At 31.9% G+C, this 17,403-nt stretch overlaps 1 long non-coding RNA gene across 1 annotated transcript; it reads left to right on the top strand.

Moving 5' to 3' along the window:
• The first annotated feature begins 1,971 nt into the window (after positions 1–1,971).
• LOC126723004 (uncharacterized) lies at positions 1,972–12,055 on the top strand. The gene is made up of 3 exons (XR_007654096.1): positions 1,972–2,198; positions 2,298–2,528; positions 11,566–12,055. It is a non-coding gene; the product is annotated as an uncharacterized LOC126723004 (long non-coding RNA).
• Positions 12,056–17,403: the final 5,348 nt, after the last annotated feature.

Raw genomic sequence — 17,403 nt, forward strand, 5'->3', positions numbered from 1 at the left:
GAACAAGGGAATGCAGACAAAATTGGCAACTTCTGATAAAGGTGGCAGCTACCAAGAACAAAAGAACCAGAAGGAGTGGATTTGCTTTTGAAGCTAGGATCATGGATGGATCAATTTTGTTCAGGGGGGGAGCAAGCAGTGGAGTAAAAACACACCATCAAGCAGCTTAGGTAGCTCTTTTGTTAACTCTAATGAAAGCAAGTGATTTGGGATATCAGAGAGTATATATAATTAGTAATGATAAATATTTGGTTCAGATATGCAACTACGTCAAGAACAGAAGAAGGTAGGGTGGATGGAAAGAACCTTTCTTTCAGACTTTAACAATTTGCACCAACAAGGACTGATCACTAAAATTTTGTTTGTTCCTAGAATATTGATCAATTTTGTTTTAGACCTTGCAGACAAAACTACTAGATACCCTGTTCACTGTATAAACTAAATATTTGGACTTCTCTGTACTGCTTTATTTGTATTAATATATGTTGTCCTTATTTACCAAAAAAACGTTTTGAGAAAAGAAACACTTAGCACGTGCTAAAAGAAAAGAAAAAATCACATCAAAAGAAGAAACAGTAAAAAAAAACAGAAGAAAGAAGAAGCACGAAAAAAAAGAGAAAAAAAAAGAAAAAGAAAAAAAAGGAAGAAAGCTTTGTACGTTGAAAAGAAATCGAATGACAGAAGAAACAGAGAAGAAAAGGACAAAAAGTTTAAGAAGTTTTGAACGTTAGCCTGGGCAATCTTGTCCAAATCATTGCCACACATTTTATTTCGTGTTTTCACTCTGAATTGGAGTGATACAATTTTAATGGGTCTAGAGAAAAAACTTTCGAACCTCACTACTTTTCCTTCATCTCTTCCCTCTCAACCAAACACATCATATACTCATTTTCTTTCCTATTTTCTTCTCTATATTTTCTATTCACCCTATTCTCAATCCAACCAAACTCACCCTAAAGTTCTAAGGTTGGGAGAGATATCATCCCATCATATAGGCGGGCAGTAATAGCAAAACATTATTTGCTTATCATGCTTCATGGAGATCTTAGCAAATCCTATAAAATCAATATATGTTTTTTTATATAAAAAAAAGTAGTATAATCATCTATAGTAAAGAATTTGTCAAAGGCTAGAATGGTGATAAATCCAAATCTATCATGCCTATTTCATGTGAAATGATACAATAAACCATAGTGATAAATCCACATATATAAAAATTGGAGATCATGCCGTATAATGTAATTCACCATTTCATGGTCTTATCTCACTCCTTTGGAACCAATGGCAGTATCAGATCTTTGAGGTTATTTCACTTTGTCTAAGGTTTGCCCCCACTGATCCAAAATATGGACCTCCAACTTATTGTGTTGTTTCACAACAATTTTTTTATTTTATTTTTAGTAGTGTTGCGCTCTACTAGAGAGATACAACGATGTCAATTAAGTTTATAGTCTTACTAGTTACTAACACGTACTCATAGAATGCATAGATTCTTCATAATTATTCAATAACCAATGATCAGTCCAATTGGGGTGGGGGCGCTATATATAGCCATACCTCCATTGATAAGCGAGCTTGCACTGCAAAAAAAAAAGGCCTAAGTGGCATTTTTTTAGTGACGTTTATAGAAAAACGCTGCTATAATAAGTAACCTATAATAGTTTTTTGAAGGAATTAATGGCTTAGGTGATATTCCTTTTGAAATTAACTGACTCCAATTGGACCTAGTAGTGGAGTAATAATTTTTCTCAAGGCGTCCGACAATGACAAAAGAAGTGCAAGAGGGAGTAGGGAATTCTTTTCAAACCTAGAGGGCCCTCTTTGCCCCCCTCCCTTTGCTAGTTCTTGGGCTAGAGGGGCATGCTCACTCTCGGCATCTTTCCATTTTCTTACATCTCCCATTTGCACACAGTTAGGACGGTCCAATTATATATGCATAACAGACACTTTTTAACTAAAACTCATCTACCCGACAATCCCGAATGGTACTTGCCTGAAAAAGGTGTTCTTTTTTCTTCTTTTCCCACTCATTTTCACCTACTCTTACAGTAACTCTCTATTTTCTTTGACCAACTATTTTCTCTCCTGCGTACTCAGAAACTTCATCGAATCATCTATGTTTTTTCACTTCCTTTTTGCAGAGGGGTAACAGTACCCTTATGGATACAACGTTTGATGCTATTAGAGAGTATCTAAATGTGAGTTTGTTTTTGTTTTACTAAGCTCATTGGAAAACAGATATGGATTTATGATAATTGTTTGGATTATCGTATATATGATTGTGGGTTTTGGCTCAGGATTATGGGGTGATGAATTGATGGTTGTGTCTTTATAACTTTAATCGCCTAGTCTTGTGGATCAACAATCAACAAGTTGAGTCAACATGTCGGGCCAATGAGTCCGCTGAAGTGGTAGGATGCTGGTGAGGAAGTTGACGTTAAAGATTCAGTTGAACAGCTGACATGGCGTTAGGGCTGATGACGCATAAGCAGAGATTGACCCGTGTCACAGTACGGGAGCTCCTAAAGGTGGGTTTTTTTTCTTCTTCTTTGTTTATTGTTTTTGGAAGCAAAAACAAGTTTGTGTTTCTGGATTTTGTTTGGATAACCGTATGCTTGTGGGTTTTGGCTTAGTAAATGGTCTAAGGGTGTGTTTGTTTAGAAGTGAAACAGAGTGGATAGAAAACTTTGAAGAGAAAATGGGAAGAAAAACTTTTTTGAAAGTGTTTGGTTGGGGTGAGAGGAACGAAAATAAATAGTAGGGTCCACGTGTTTTCTTCCCAAACTCACCAAAAAGTTTTCTCTCCAAAATGAAAAGAAAACTGAAAGGAGAAAATGTGGCTACTTAATGGACAAAAATGCCTATGTCGTTTTTTTTTTTCTTTTTTCTTTTCTTTTTCTTTCCTGATGTTTTTTTTTTTTTGTTTTTTTTTTTTTTTTCATTTTTTGATTTCCTGGGTTTTATTTCCTGATGTTGCTTTTTTGTTTTTCTTTTTTTGTTTTTTTTTCACTTTTTGATTTCCTGAGTTGTGGGGGGCAGGGTCTTGAAACCTAGATCAGACCGTACGGTCCAATCGAAAAATCATGAACCTCTTAATTTTGAGGTTTTTTTAACTGCAAGAACTACTCTATGGGAAAAAAGTAAAGACCTGTGTAAACCGTGGTCAGACCGTGCGGTTCTAAGAACCGTAACTGGTTTTTAAGGTTCGGACGGTTTCTTTTTGCTTCAGCTTTTCCGGTGAATTTGGGGTACACCGGTATGAAGTTATGATCAGATCTAGGAGAACTAAAAAAGAAATGAAAAAACACGAAGAAGAACAAAGATTAGAAGGAGATCTGATAATTTTTGGAGGTGCTTAAGCTTCACTGATTCACAATCTTCAAATTTGTTGCAGAGAGAGACTGAGAGCTTTTTTTTTTTTTTTTTTTTTTTTTTGATAATCAAGAGAAGGAGCTCTTTTTGATTGATAACACAAACACAAAGAGACCACTGATGAAAGAGCAAATTGTTGATTGTGGAGAAGAAACCTAGCAAACAGATGTAGGCTACTCTAGGACGAAGACCAAAGCAGAGATAGAGAGCTCACACAAGAACAGAAAGGAAAAAGATTGAATAATTAATGATGGCTTCACTGCTTCAGCAGCCAAAAGTAAAGAAAGAGAAGTGGTCAAGGTAGTAAGTGGGAGAATTTATTGGAGTTCCACGTTTTGCTTTGCTAGTGGTTGAAGTGTTTAACTTTTTATGTTTTGTTTTTATTTTAAAGAAAATAGTTGATTCTTATATTTCTAGTGGCCAAGTTGTAGACATGCAATGCAAACCAAATATCATCCTTTCGTCCCTTAAAAAAAAAAATTAAATAAATACTATGTTCACAATAGTTTTAAAATATTTTCACAATAAATTATAGGTGGTTAGTTGTTATTGATTCAAATTTGAACCTAATGTTTAGATTACTTTTTTGCTCCAACAATAACAACCAGTAATAACCTGCCACTTAGAATTTATTGTAAAATTGTTGTAAAAATGTTACGGACATATCATTTCTTTTATAAAAAAAAAAAAAAAAAAATTAATGCATTCATAATTTTATAAGTGCCATGTTGCGGACATGCAACACAATTACACAAAAACCATTATATATATATATATATATATATATATATATATATATATATTTATTTATTCTAATTATTATATTATTAGATATTATCACAAATTTAACTAATCAACATAAAAAATACTAGGATTTAATATTTCTTAAAGTTATGAATTATGATAAAGAAAATACATTTGAAAGATAGATTTGTTCCTATAAAGGAATAATATATCTCTATATTTAATTGCACTATTTTAGTTAATTTTTTTAATATTTGTACTAATTTAATACAATTATTTATATTTTAAATAATTATTAAATTAATTATGATGTCATCACAGATCAGCCCCGGTTCAACCTCGGTTCGACCTCAAAAACTTGAACCTCTCTCTTTTACAGTTCAATGAACGGTCCAAATTTTAAAACCTTGGTAGGGGGCAAGTTGCCTTTTTTTTTTTTCTTTTTTTCTTTTTTTTTTTAACTAGACATGATTTTTATTTTTTAATAAATTAGATGATTGCTTTTTTATTTTTTTTGGTTGTTTGTCACTTTTTTGTATTAATTGGCCATCATTTTTTACCAAGGGTGTATGAGTAAATTTATACAAACTGATTTTTTTTATCCCTCCACTTTTCCACTCCCAACCAAACAAAAAGGAGAGAAATTAAAATATTTTCTATCTTCTCACTTTTCCATCCTCCCACCATTTTCTATCCTCTCACTTTTCCACCCCTTCAACCAAATGGACCCTAAAAGATGTAAAAATTGAAGAATTTGAAGAACTATAAGGATAATGGTTAAGTTGCATTTAATGTTTTATTAAATAATGTCTTTATATCCATCATAAAAAAAATCAAATTTTACACATATGACATATATATTCAAAAAAGCACATACAAGCAAAATGAATTTATGCATGTAAGCCAATGAATACTTAACATGTGTATTTTATCTTATGAAAAATTTGCATAATAGCTCATAAATTAGCATTTATTAATCTTTAACATATGTTATTATAGTACTCATTAACCGGACCCTTATTTGTAAGTTATGTTGTTTCCATGTAGTATAGGGAATTTGAAATTTTGATTTACATTTTTCTTGTAGCTTTTTGGGTTTGTTTGTTTTGTGTATGTGAAAAAATTTCACCATTTATGGGCTATGGCTATGACTCATTGTGCTTTTTTATTATCTAGTTAATACTTTTAATTACTCAATTTACTGTTGTAACACCTTATTTGTTTTTTTTTTTTTTTGAGAAATAATTACAACATGTTGCTAACCTCGCAGCTCAAACCCTTTCTCCCCTAGACCCCCAAGCACTTTGTGCATGGGGAGATGTCAATTCAGCTACAAAGCCTTTGGCAATCATAACACCTTATTTGTGGTAGTTCTATATCTTGTACAGTTTTGTGGTTCATTGGTTGTACTTCTATGATAATAGTTGCATAGTTGGTATTAGATGCATGCACTCATTCACTAATTAAAGCTAATGCAATAATAGTTTCCTCAATTTCCTTTTTTTTTTCCCTATTAATCAATACATATATTCAAGCACATAACCACATTATCCAAAAGGCATATGTGGTTAATTCATAAATCATTGGATAGGCTTATAATCATCATGTGTTGTAGGAAAGCACCTTTGGATTGATAGCACTCCCACCTCAATATTGATTGTGGAAATATTATGACTATAGAAAGATCTCCAAGAAATAAACAATAGGAATGAAGCAAACCCAAAATCATAAAATAAACAAACACACACAAACAAAAGAGCACCAAGGATTTCCATGGTTCGACTTTTGACTTACATCCACAGGCAACAAACAAGTTGGTATATCAATATTCTCACACACACCCAATCCCCAATACACCTAATAGCTCTCTCACAAATACAAAGAATAGAGAACTTTGCCTCCTATTCTACACTAGAGGACTCTCATAAATATGCACCAGCCAATCTCTCTATTTCACTCTCTATTTCTCTCTATATTACAATTGCCACAACACACTGCTTATATAGGATATCAAGTTGGCAAAGATACAATTCCTTCAAGCACTAGAATTGTATTCCATTATGTTCACGTGCAAAGTACAAAGCCAAGTAAAGAAAAAGTCTACTTAAAGTAGAACTCTATATCTCATATCTACTTCGCTACTATTCCAAACCAGTCAATATACATTGAGCACGTGAGGTACAAAACATCAATTCCAAGCAAGATTGTCAAAATTGGGATCTTACGTAGGATCGTGGAAGGTAGGTGAGATCGTAGATTATAGGATTGAATCGTGGATCGTAAGATCCTACATTATTTGAGAAAAAAACAAAAAATACACATTGGTATGTTAAATAATTACATAAATTATACATTCATTGATATAATTACCTTACATCACTATATCTATTTGTAAGCATCATTTAAAGATGCCAAAAACCTCAAAACGTGACACTCTACTAGAATATTTTTTATTTGGGTTCAACTGACACTCTTTACATTAGAGTGGAAAAACTTGGTCTATTGGGATTTTATTTTCATTTAGATCTAACTAAGCCTTCTGTCAAGTTAAAGAAAATTATAAGAAACAAAGGTTGTTTGGGATCGTCAGAATTGTACGATCCTACCCATCCTGAACAATCGCAAAGATTCTTGAAAGATCTAGATCGTTTTAGTCAGATGAAATCGTAAAATCGTAGGATCCAGGTCGAGATTTTGACAACCATGATTCCAAGTTGAACTTTGATATCTAAGGCCAGTTGGGAATTCAGTGTTTTACATGTAACATGCTATGAAAATTACTCCTAAAACAATTAGGAAATAGTGTTGCACTTGAAATAGGAAATAAAGGCTTGCATGCCACTCCAAAACAATCATGGTTTCTATTCCTCCAAGATTTTGAATAATAATTTCTTTTTACCTTTTGTGTAAATTATATAATCTTGTTAAGCACAATTTAAATCACAATAAATTAATATTATTAATATAGTTTTCAAAATTTTTTTTTGGAAAACAATTTTTTTTAACTAAGTTTTATTTCTAAAATATAAGAAAATTGTTTTTCGTTTTTATTCTTAAAAATAAGTTTTTGGAAACAAGAAAACAAAAATAGTTACCGTATATAACCTAAATGTCCTTTTTACTTACATGAGCTAGGTTAGTACATCCCTACTCCTCAGTGAATGTCTTACATCAACACAGATTGACCAAGACTTTGTAACTTGTTACTTGGAGATTAGCTCACCCCTGAGACTCATATCATGTCCACCATTTTATCTACGTTTTAGCAAAAGTCATTTATGTTCCTCTATCTAAGACCAGCATGAAGTAAATTATATTAAAATCAATTTGTACAAAGATTAGTTTATTTACAATATAAATATGAAAACCAAAATCAGGTGTCACTTGGGAAAAGACGACTTAATTTCTAACGATATTATACTAACAGTTGGGGCAAGGCAAAAATACCATATCTAAGAGGTAGGGGGTGTTTAAAAAATCATTGTTTAAACAATAAAAAATGTATTTCTACAACATTTTTTTAACTCACATGTATTTTCACAATACCTAAACAACAATACTAAAAATCTCTAACAAAACAGGCTCTTAATTTCATTCTTCTACAGTTTTTTTTTTTTCACATTTTGGATTTTTATCAAAAAGCTAGAGTGCACCATATTTAATTATTCATAAATCACAGAGAGAGAGAGAGAGAGAGAGAAACACACATATCTAAGAGTTAATTTCATTCTTGTACTAATTTTTCATTATGGACTTCTAAAATAGATAGAGGGCACTTACATAGAAACTAGATATAGAAGAAATAGTCAAATAGAAATAGAATAAAATAGGCCTTTTTGTAGCATACTTTATTGAGTCATGCTTAGTTGTAATGGTAGTGTTAGTATAACCACCCAACTAGTCTGACAAAGCAAGTAATGAGATGATTAGGGGAAGAAGGATTGAACGATAAAAGTAGAATCGTTTTTATTTTTATTTTTTATTTTTTTTTAAGAGGAAGAGTTTCAATCGATAGCATCTATTTTTTATGACTGCTTTTTTATCATTAGATTAAGATACTAATTAATTTTTGGTATAGACAGTGATAGAATCTCAAATCGCTTATTTAACGATAATAAAATTTACTAGTTAAACTAACTGAACTTAGAAAATAAAATGAATTTGGGTGTTCAATCTTCAAATAGTATGTAATTTGAGTTTAAAGTTGAACAATAGTTTGGTTTTTTGCTTTTGCCATTTAAAAAGCTAAGTTAGCATTGTTATATCAGTGGCCTTTTATTATTGGTTGGGAATAAATGGAAGGACAGCTTAGGTTCTAGTTTCTCATGAAAATGATATGAATGGGGTGGGATTGGAAAGTTTGCCACTTTTATTGGAAAGTTTGCCACTTTTAAACGCGTTTTCATAAGTCTGCGTTGACGTCAGCTGGAACCCAAAACCCAATTTAGTCCTATATGATATCAAAGTAGACATCTGTTGCATTTCTACTTCTTACTTCAGTTCAACTTATATACTTCTTCCTTAATTACGTGCTACGTAGAGTAGGGTTTTTGAGTTTTGTTTAATCTTAGTGACCCTCCAACTGAAGCTTTGGATGCTTCTATCGACTAGCTCGGATAGTCATGGAAATGAATTCTCAAAAAGGAGAGATTAATGAGATGAGAGATCAAAAAAGCATTGTCGCTTACCGTATTGGGAGAGTCAAAACAGTGACAGTGAAGAGAGCTAAAAGAATAATGAGTGCAAAGAAGCCGAGTTGCCGCTGCCATCTTCATCCCAGCCTTAAGAGGTTAGTCTACAACACTTTGGTAACCTTACTCTTGTCTTTCAATTCAAAGGGTCTGTGTGTGAACGTGTACATTTTATGGAACAAGATCTATACCCGTGTCAATTCATCTGGTGCAAAATTGCACCAACCCCAACACCTTAGCTATCTCCGATGGCTTTCATAACAGTCTCGATCGAACACCATTTTCAGTGATATGGAGGTATTTTGTAGTTATGACATGCATGAAGGAAATAGTAAAAGATATACCAGGCTTGGGTATTTTCAATCCACGCATGCTTTGGCGGAAATATGATATATTTTCTTCTTTAACTTTTTATTTATTTATTATTTTAAGTTCATTTTAAACATAACTGTATTTTTTTTTTTCTTTCAATAAATAAACAAGAAAGTTAAAGAGGATTTGATTTTAGGGCGTAAGGTTAAATGAGCAGAAAGCAATCTTTAAAAGAAAAAAGAAATAGAAAAAAAAATACAAGAATCTTAAACATTTTGAGCAATTAAGACTGATATGATATTTGAAGTCATTGATATAGTATCTATCTATCTATCTATATATATATATATATATATATATATATATATATGATATTGTATAATAATTAGATAAAGTGAAAGCATATTTAATAAGTTCTTTAAAATGGTAGATGCGATTTTTTGTCCTTTCTAATGATATAATGAAGCTCTCTAATATTGTTAGTTTTTTCCTTTTACATTTATTCATTGTTGATATATATTTTATTTTTTCTTCATTGATTATATATGAAAACATGTGCCCCTTTCTTGTTGATATATAAAATATGAATAAATTAAAAAAGAGTCCGAGAAAGTAAAAGAGAGAAATAAAATCTAAGAATTAAACATACTTATTTTATTTTATTCATATATTCTTATATAAAAACCTAAATAAACAAGAAAACTTTGTTCAATGATGTGGTATTATTGGTTTTGTACAATTATTAATATTACTATTTTTGTGCATGCCAAACATGCAATATATGTAGGTTTGTTTAGCTATTAAACTATAATAAGTCTAATGACATATATTTTCTACAATTGTTCATATGACTTGTCATGATTAACGCATAATAAAAATAACGTCAATAATAAGTCATTTAAAATGATATTGTTTTAATCACAATTTACATCCTATGAAAAAAAATTATCCATTACAATACTCTAAAAAAAATATATTTTTAAAAAAATTCATAACTATTAACATGGAATGTTATAATTAGTGCTATAATAAAAATATTGTTATTGATGAATTCAGAAAACTGATTGATCATAAAATAGCCATATGCAAACGTGAAAAATTAAAATGCTCACCTGTGAACATTATTGATTTTCTAAGTACTGATTCTAATGGTTTGTACTTAAACAGAATCTTTGTATTATATCCTTCATTTGCCAAAAAAAAAAAAAATTAAAATGTCATATATCCAAGCTACCTTTGGCTGAAATTATCTGAATTCTAATCCATTTGTTGTTTGTACGAAATATATGAACGCACCATGCACCTGGTGCACAACAAGTGGGATCCACAGTTATGGATTTTCTCTATTCACTTTCGGTAGCATTTTGTATGCATGCAGTAGATAACATTCCAAACCTTGGCCCAATAAGGTAAGTTACCTGTTGAATCCTCTTTTATTGGGTCTAATCCAAATATTTTAAAGTTGGGCTAAAGGTATCATCAACTCATTGGCTGGAGTTGCTAAATTTTTTAGGCATACTAAAGTATTGGATTGTTGACTTAAGTTTGTCAAGAACTCACCCCATGTAGATTTTTTTCATTTTAAAAAAATAAAACCCTAATAAAAACATGGCTTCTATAGCACAATTGCACAACCCAAAAGTTTAAAATTTTGGGTTATTTTTTCTTCCAATACTTTAATGTAAATTATATAAAAAGAAATAATTCTAAATATTATGTAACAATTACATGGGTAAAACTTTCCAAAAATCAGAAGCTATGTTTTAAAGGCTAAAGCAAATAGATTGTATCAACTGTGGAATAAAGTTAGTAGTGTCACCCACTCACCATTTCATGTGAGATCCTTTATGTAAATGGAGTTACTTGTGTAATAGTGATATAAAATCTTTTTCCGCAAAATGGGGGAGGCAACTGCATTTTTTGATCCAGTTGACCATTTATGAATTAAATGAAACGATTCATAGGTTTCTTTTAGTGGGAAGGAATTGTCTGAAAGCAAAAATTAAGTACAAACTGATCTGCATCAAAAATCAAGGCCAGATGGCAATCAAGGCATGAGTGAGCACAAGCAATAAGAATGTCTAGAACTTTTGGATCTACTTGTACATTAATATTTAGGATGCCGGAGTTGAAACAAAGACATTGCATATAGCTTGATTACGAATGCAACAACAATGCTCGGTAGATCCCAAGTTCCTAACTTGTCCCCTATTAATTACAAGTCATGCAAATGAGTGGAATAATAATATATGTGATTTCTTTGTTTTAGATGTAAGAACATGTGATTTTGAAATTTGTGTGATTGCACACTTCCAATTTTATTTTATTTAAAAAAAAAATTAATTAGATACATAAAACTTGTGTTGCCTTACTTCTTCGCTTACTTTTTTTTTTTTTTTTTTTTTCTAATTTTTTAAATCAACTGGATCTAATCTTTTTATTTCAGCAAATGTGCAAGTAAGCAAGAGATCAATTCCTCCATTTCAAACCATGAGATCTTCATGTCTTTAAATCCATTGCTTCTTGCCCTTCTCCAAGTGGATCATCACAATCACCCAGCAAATGTGTGGGGTTTCTTGGCTGGCACATGCTTGTACTTCTTGGCACTTGAATTGAAGATGAAAATCAATACTCGTTCGGAAAGTTACTCTCGCATCCTTGGCCATGTACTTCTCTTCTCGGGAGCATTCTCTTCATTCTCACTATTGTCAATCTTTCTCCAACGTTCACCTGGGTGGCTTCCTTTCATCATTTTTCCTTTTATGATAGCACGTCCCTTACTTGTGCAACTTTGCCATTGGCTTTTGCAAGTAATTCTGAAGGTAACTCCTCAGGTTGGTAACTTCTTTGGTAGACTCATGAGATCCATCACGGTACAGCAGCAACAATTGCCAAATTAATAAGAGAGTTTGTATTAGCATATCTGCATACAGGGGAGGCACCACCTTAAGGCCAGGGTGGTCTCCGCCCCACCTTAAGGCCAGGGTGGTCTTAAGGTGGGGCGGAGACCACCCTGGCCTGATTTTTTTTTTTTTTTTTATATAATAATTTAAAAAATTTTATTTGTTTACCCTTCAAAAAAAAATTTGGGAACACCCTCAGTTTTTTTTATGCTAATAAAATTAAATTTTGCTCCATAATTTATTTTACATTCAGTGGATGAATGATTGCTTAGTTGTGTACATTGAAAGAGATATAGCTTGTAGCATTGATAATGAGACTATTATACATCAATTTCAAAATATGAAAACTCGTAGAAAGCAATTGTAAACTTTATGTATTTGCATGTTTTTTTATTGTTGTTGTTGTTGTCAATATATGAATTTCTCTTTTTATTAGATTGTATAATTTATACTTATTAAGGAACATTTTGAGAAAAATTCCTGGAGCCGCCACTGTCTGCATATGATATTCTATACCCAAAAAACATCATAACACATGCAGGAGTGACAATTATTGCAGCTATTACATTCTCTGTTTTACACTAAACATGTATGAGATGAGTCTCAACTATAATGTCCACATACTTTAATGGACAACAGTTGAAACACTCAAATAAGTGCAGCTATCCAAATAGGGTCATGCTAACGAGTGCCCTAAAGGCACTCGTTAATAATCTATTTTAGGAAAGTTTTGATACCGTTTTTATAGGAAATGAAAAAAGCTGTCAAAATATTAATTATTTTTTTTTCATTTCCCATCCAAATAATATCCATCATTTTTACTATACTTTAATTCATGTCTGAAGATGAATATCAATTGTGCCTGCTATTTAGTACTTTTTTCCCCCTTCTTGTCAAGGATTAGAAAAATTCTTAATCCCACAAATCTTACACCCACTGTCCCCTTTCCTTAGTACTAGATCATGGACATAACGCTAATCTTCATATTCTTTGCAGGTAAACGAAAGATATATATGATACCTGGAACCAGATGGACAACTCAATCAAATACCATGCAATAAATATGAATCTAGGCAGGCTTTTAACTTATTAATTGGCGAAACTACACTGTTAGTCCCTCAAGTTTACCTTATGTGCTCAATTGGTCCCTCAAATTTCAAATAAGTGCAATTGGTCTCTTAAGTTTTCAAAATAAGCAATATAAGTCATTTTGTTAACTTCCGTTAATAATGTTGCTTACATGACTAATAAAATAATGATCTATCATTTTTTTAATGATGTGGCATTCCTTTTTATTAAAAAATTACAAAAATAAATTTACACATAACAAAAAATCTGACATGTTTCAAACAATTCTTTAATTACACCATCGTCGTCTAAATACAAATAGAACAAGACCAGGTATTACAAAAGTTTATATGCAAAAGTGGACCCAATACCACCGGTAGAAACTGCCAAAACAACTGGTTTACAATCTAAAGATTCTAAACAGCTCTGCTAATCAGATATCTAAAGTTCTAAACAATACTAGAAATTAACATATTCCTATACCATTCAAAAGAACTTATCAAACTCAACAATCGTTATCCCTGAGATCCTGACTTCTCAACTTCTCAAAGACACCAAGAGCTTCCATTGATCTTTGCCACGGACACATATAGTCTTTGAAATAACACATTCTTTCTCCCTACAACTTTTATTTTCTTCATTTTCTTTGTGTCCTAGCCTCCATATCTCTACCCCTGCTTTCTCTCTTACACATACATATGCCTTTCGACACTCCAACAATCTTCAAAACGTCTATGACAAGCACAATAGCACAAGAACCATATTCCTATACATAAAATCCAGCTACTGTCGCAACGACCACCACCATGCCTCTGCTCTGTGGCTTCGCCGAAAGTCGAAGTGAGATCCAACCACCCCACTACGTTTCCATCTCCAGCCACTGGAAACAACTGTATCAGCCGGTTGTTACGATTGCGAACATTGTTGTCGTCCTCATCTTCTTCCTCTTCTTCATGTCCTCCATGATCGATATCAAGCTCTTTGGCTTCGGCTTGGAACGGTTCAATATCTCTCTCGTGGGTTTTTATTTTTTTGATGAATGTCTCTCTTGTGGGTTTTACTTGAATTAGAACGGGTCAAATTTTTTTTTTTACTTGTAAATTAATTTTTGTTATTTTTTAATATAGAAATGCCACATCCTTAAAAAAATTGACATATCATTTTTCCGTTAGTCACATAAGTAACATTACTAACGGAAGTTAATATAATGACTTATATTACTCATTTTAAAAACTTGAGGGACCAATTACGCTCACTTGAAACTTGAGGGACCAATGATGTAATTTCGCCTTATTAATTCTTCTAAAAACTCAAGTAAATAATGACGGTGATATTTAGTGCACAAGATGAAACAAAAGAGGGTAAGCAATGACAATTAGAGTATTTCAATGCTTAACACGAATGACAATTACTGAGACTTTTCGGCAGAAAACATCTTTCGCCTCAATTTGACATAAGTTGATAAAAGTGCCAAAGGCCTTCCACAATAAATAATCATGATCTAAATGAAAAACATCCTCAGCAACTCTAGCAGCAAGAGAGAACCTAATTATCTATAAAAAAAATAAAAAAAAATAAAAAAAAATAAAAAAAAAAGGAAGAGAGAGAGAACCTAGTTCAATGTTTATCTTAGTGACTATCAACTTGGTACATGGAATGCCATGAATGAACGGGGTCACTACAAGTATGTGAAAATAGCAAAATGGAATGGCAAAAATGATATAACAATATCCTTCCAAGAAGAAAATCACAGCAACATTCTTAAAACCAAAGTGGACAAGCATGATCAAAAGTGCATAGGTAAAGTGAACATCTATAGAACTGGTGTTTCCTCCATTTTATTTTTCAGTAGCTAGGTCCACAAAATGCTGTGAATACTTGGACAAAATGGGCTTCTGCCCTTTTTAAGCAAATTAATTAGCTTTTTGCCCTTCTTCCCAAACTAAATAGGGAAATGTCCCACTTTTGAAACTCGACTTTTTCAAAATCGAGTTAAGCCCTATAATGACGTTTTCAAGGACCTTAAAAACATCACTATAGGGCTTCAAAATTTTTTTTTTTTTTAACTCGATTTTGAGAAAGTCGAGTTTTAAAAGAGGGGCATTTCCCTATTTAGTTTGGGAAGAAGGGTAAAAGACTAATTAATTTGGCTGAAAAGGGCAGAAGCCCATTTTGTCCGTGAATACCTCCCAATCCTCAACTTCTGACTCCTCCTTACTTCACCATTTTTTGGAACCAAATCATCAGAGAGAAGATTCAGCAAAGTAGATTTTCTTGGTCTGCCCAACAATGGCAACAATCCACATTCTAAAAATTTGACCTAAAAAATTTGATAAAAAGTTGACCAAAAAACTCTGAGAATATCGGTATGAAATTGCCTCTTAAAATTTCTAATATTTTAGAAACTTTGTTTAAGGATGAATTTTAGTCCAAGGAGGGATCCCCTAGTCTTTAATTGGTGTGTAAGCTACAACGGACCCTTGATGGACCTATTTGGGCAAAGGGGTGAGCCACACTCCACATTTTTGTTAGGAATTTTTACTAATTTCTTACATTATTTTTTATTTTTTTTTATTTTTTTATTTTGTAATTACACTCCTTTCCCTTCAAGTTTAGGGAAAAAACATCTCATTCCAAAATTGAAGGAAAAAAATACTTCCTTCCTCCTTTGACATCCCAATTGACCAAACTTTGTTAAATTAATATGAGGTAATTACAGTTCACTTCCTTTAGGTTTGAGGAAATGATACTCCATTCAAAATTTAAAGGGAAAATACACTCTCTCCCTTGATGTCAAATTGACCAAACTTTGTAAAATTAGTAATATTAAAAATGTTGTGTATTAACTTGCCCTTTTTTTATTAGTAGATTTTAAAAATTATCCCCCATTTCATAATTAAAATTAATTGTTTAAAATTTTCAATTAAAGTTATTTTTAAAATATTAAGTTTTTTTAATTTTTTTATTTATTTTTTAAATCAACCGTGGTTAAACTTTTGTAAAGAGATTCTTATAAAAATTTAAAATATTTCCTTACAAATATAAAGTATAAACAAAAGGAGAGAAGTGTCAATTTCTTCAAACTTAAAGGAAGGGGAGTGTTTTTTCCATTTAAGTTTGGGTTGGAGTGTTATTTCTTTAAACCTCAAGGAAAGAGATTGTAATTACCCCTTTTTTTTTTCCTTTTTTTTTTTCTTTTTTTTTTTTTTTTAAATTCACCCCTCTCTTTTTGCACAACTTCTTTTTACAAACCATTTTTTTTTAGAGTCTTTTACAAACCATATTGATTTCCCACTCAATGTTTCAACCAAGGATTAAGATCTTCTTGAGTTTTTAGTGTACTATACCATAGAGTATTCTTTTATAATAAAAGATTGAATAAATTACAAAATTAGTCCCTATCTTTTACATCATATTTTAATTTGATCTCTATCCTTTCAATTGTGTCAGTTTGGTCCCTGACCTTTTAATGTAGTGTCAATTTAGTCTTTGTCGTTATCTCTTGGATGGAAAAAACTAATGTGTCAAATGGAATAATAAAAAATTATTTTTCATACCACATCATCTGCTAATTGTACCGCTGCATCAATTTAAGGAATAGAAACTAAATTAAAATATGTACATGTGAGATAAGTTTGGGGAAACTAATAGGCTCTAAAATCCCTAAAATTAGTACTCCATCTCTTCTTCCTCGTCTTCATCCCTAAAATCCCTGAAGTTGCAAATAGGAAAGTTACTTTACTTACTTGATTGGAGTCGATCTTGTTTGCTCCTCAATTTCTCACAGATTATGCTATTTGGTTGGGCGAAATAAAGCTATTATCCTATTTTAAGGAAAGGTAAATGGTTAGCATGGTGTACTACATCTACACCGTCATCAATTCATTAACAAAAATGGTAATTATAACCTTCACATCTTTTACTCTTAGGTGGGGTTTGGATCCACGTTGCGCATCTGCGTTTTCTTATTTGCACGTTTTTTTTTTTTTTTTTTTTTTTTTTTTTTTCTCGAGCCGCATGTTTTGACTTTTCAGCAGTGAACAGTGCACCCGTGCACTGTTCACAGGTCCCACAAACTCTACTTTTTAGCAACTTTTTCATTAAAAATGGGTTCCACGGCACTATTCACACATTTAAAAATTATTTTGTTACAGTGTTTTCAATTTTTAGTTTCAGCAAAATAAGTTCTATCCAAACGGACCTTTAATGTCTTTTAGTTAATGATTTTTTTAAAAGAGCAAATTCATGACAGCCACCATAGCTTAGGAAGCCATGAAAGAACATTAATCAACTTAACGTTTTTCAACCACCAC

This window comes from Quercus robur, chromosome 4 (genome assembly GCF_932294415.1).
Source record: "Quercus robur chromosome 4, dhQueRobu3.1, whole genome shotgun sequence".
Lineage (NCBI taxonomy): Eukaryota > Viridiplantae > Streptophyta > Magnoliopsida > Fagales > Fagaceae > Quercus > Quercus robur.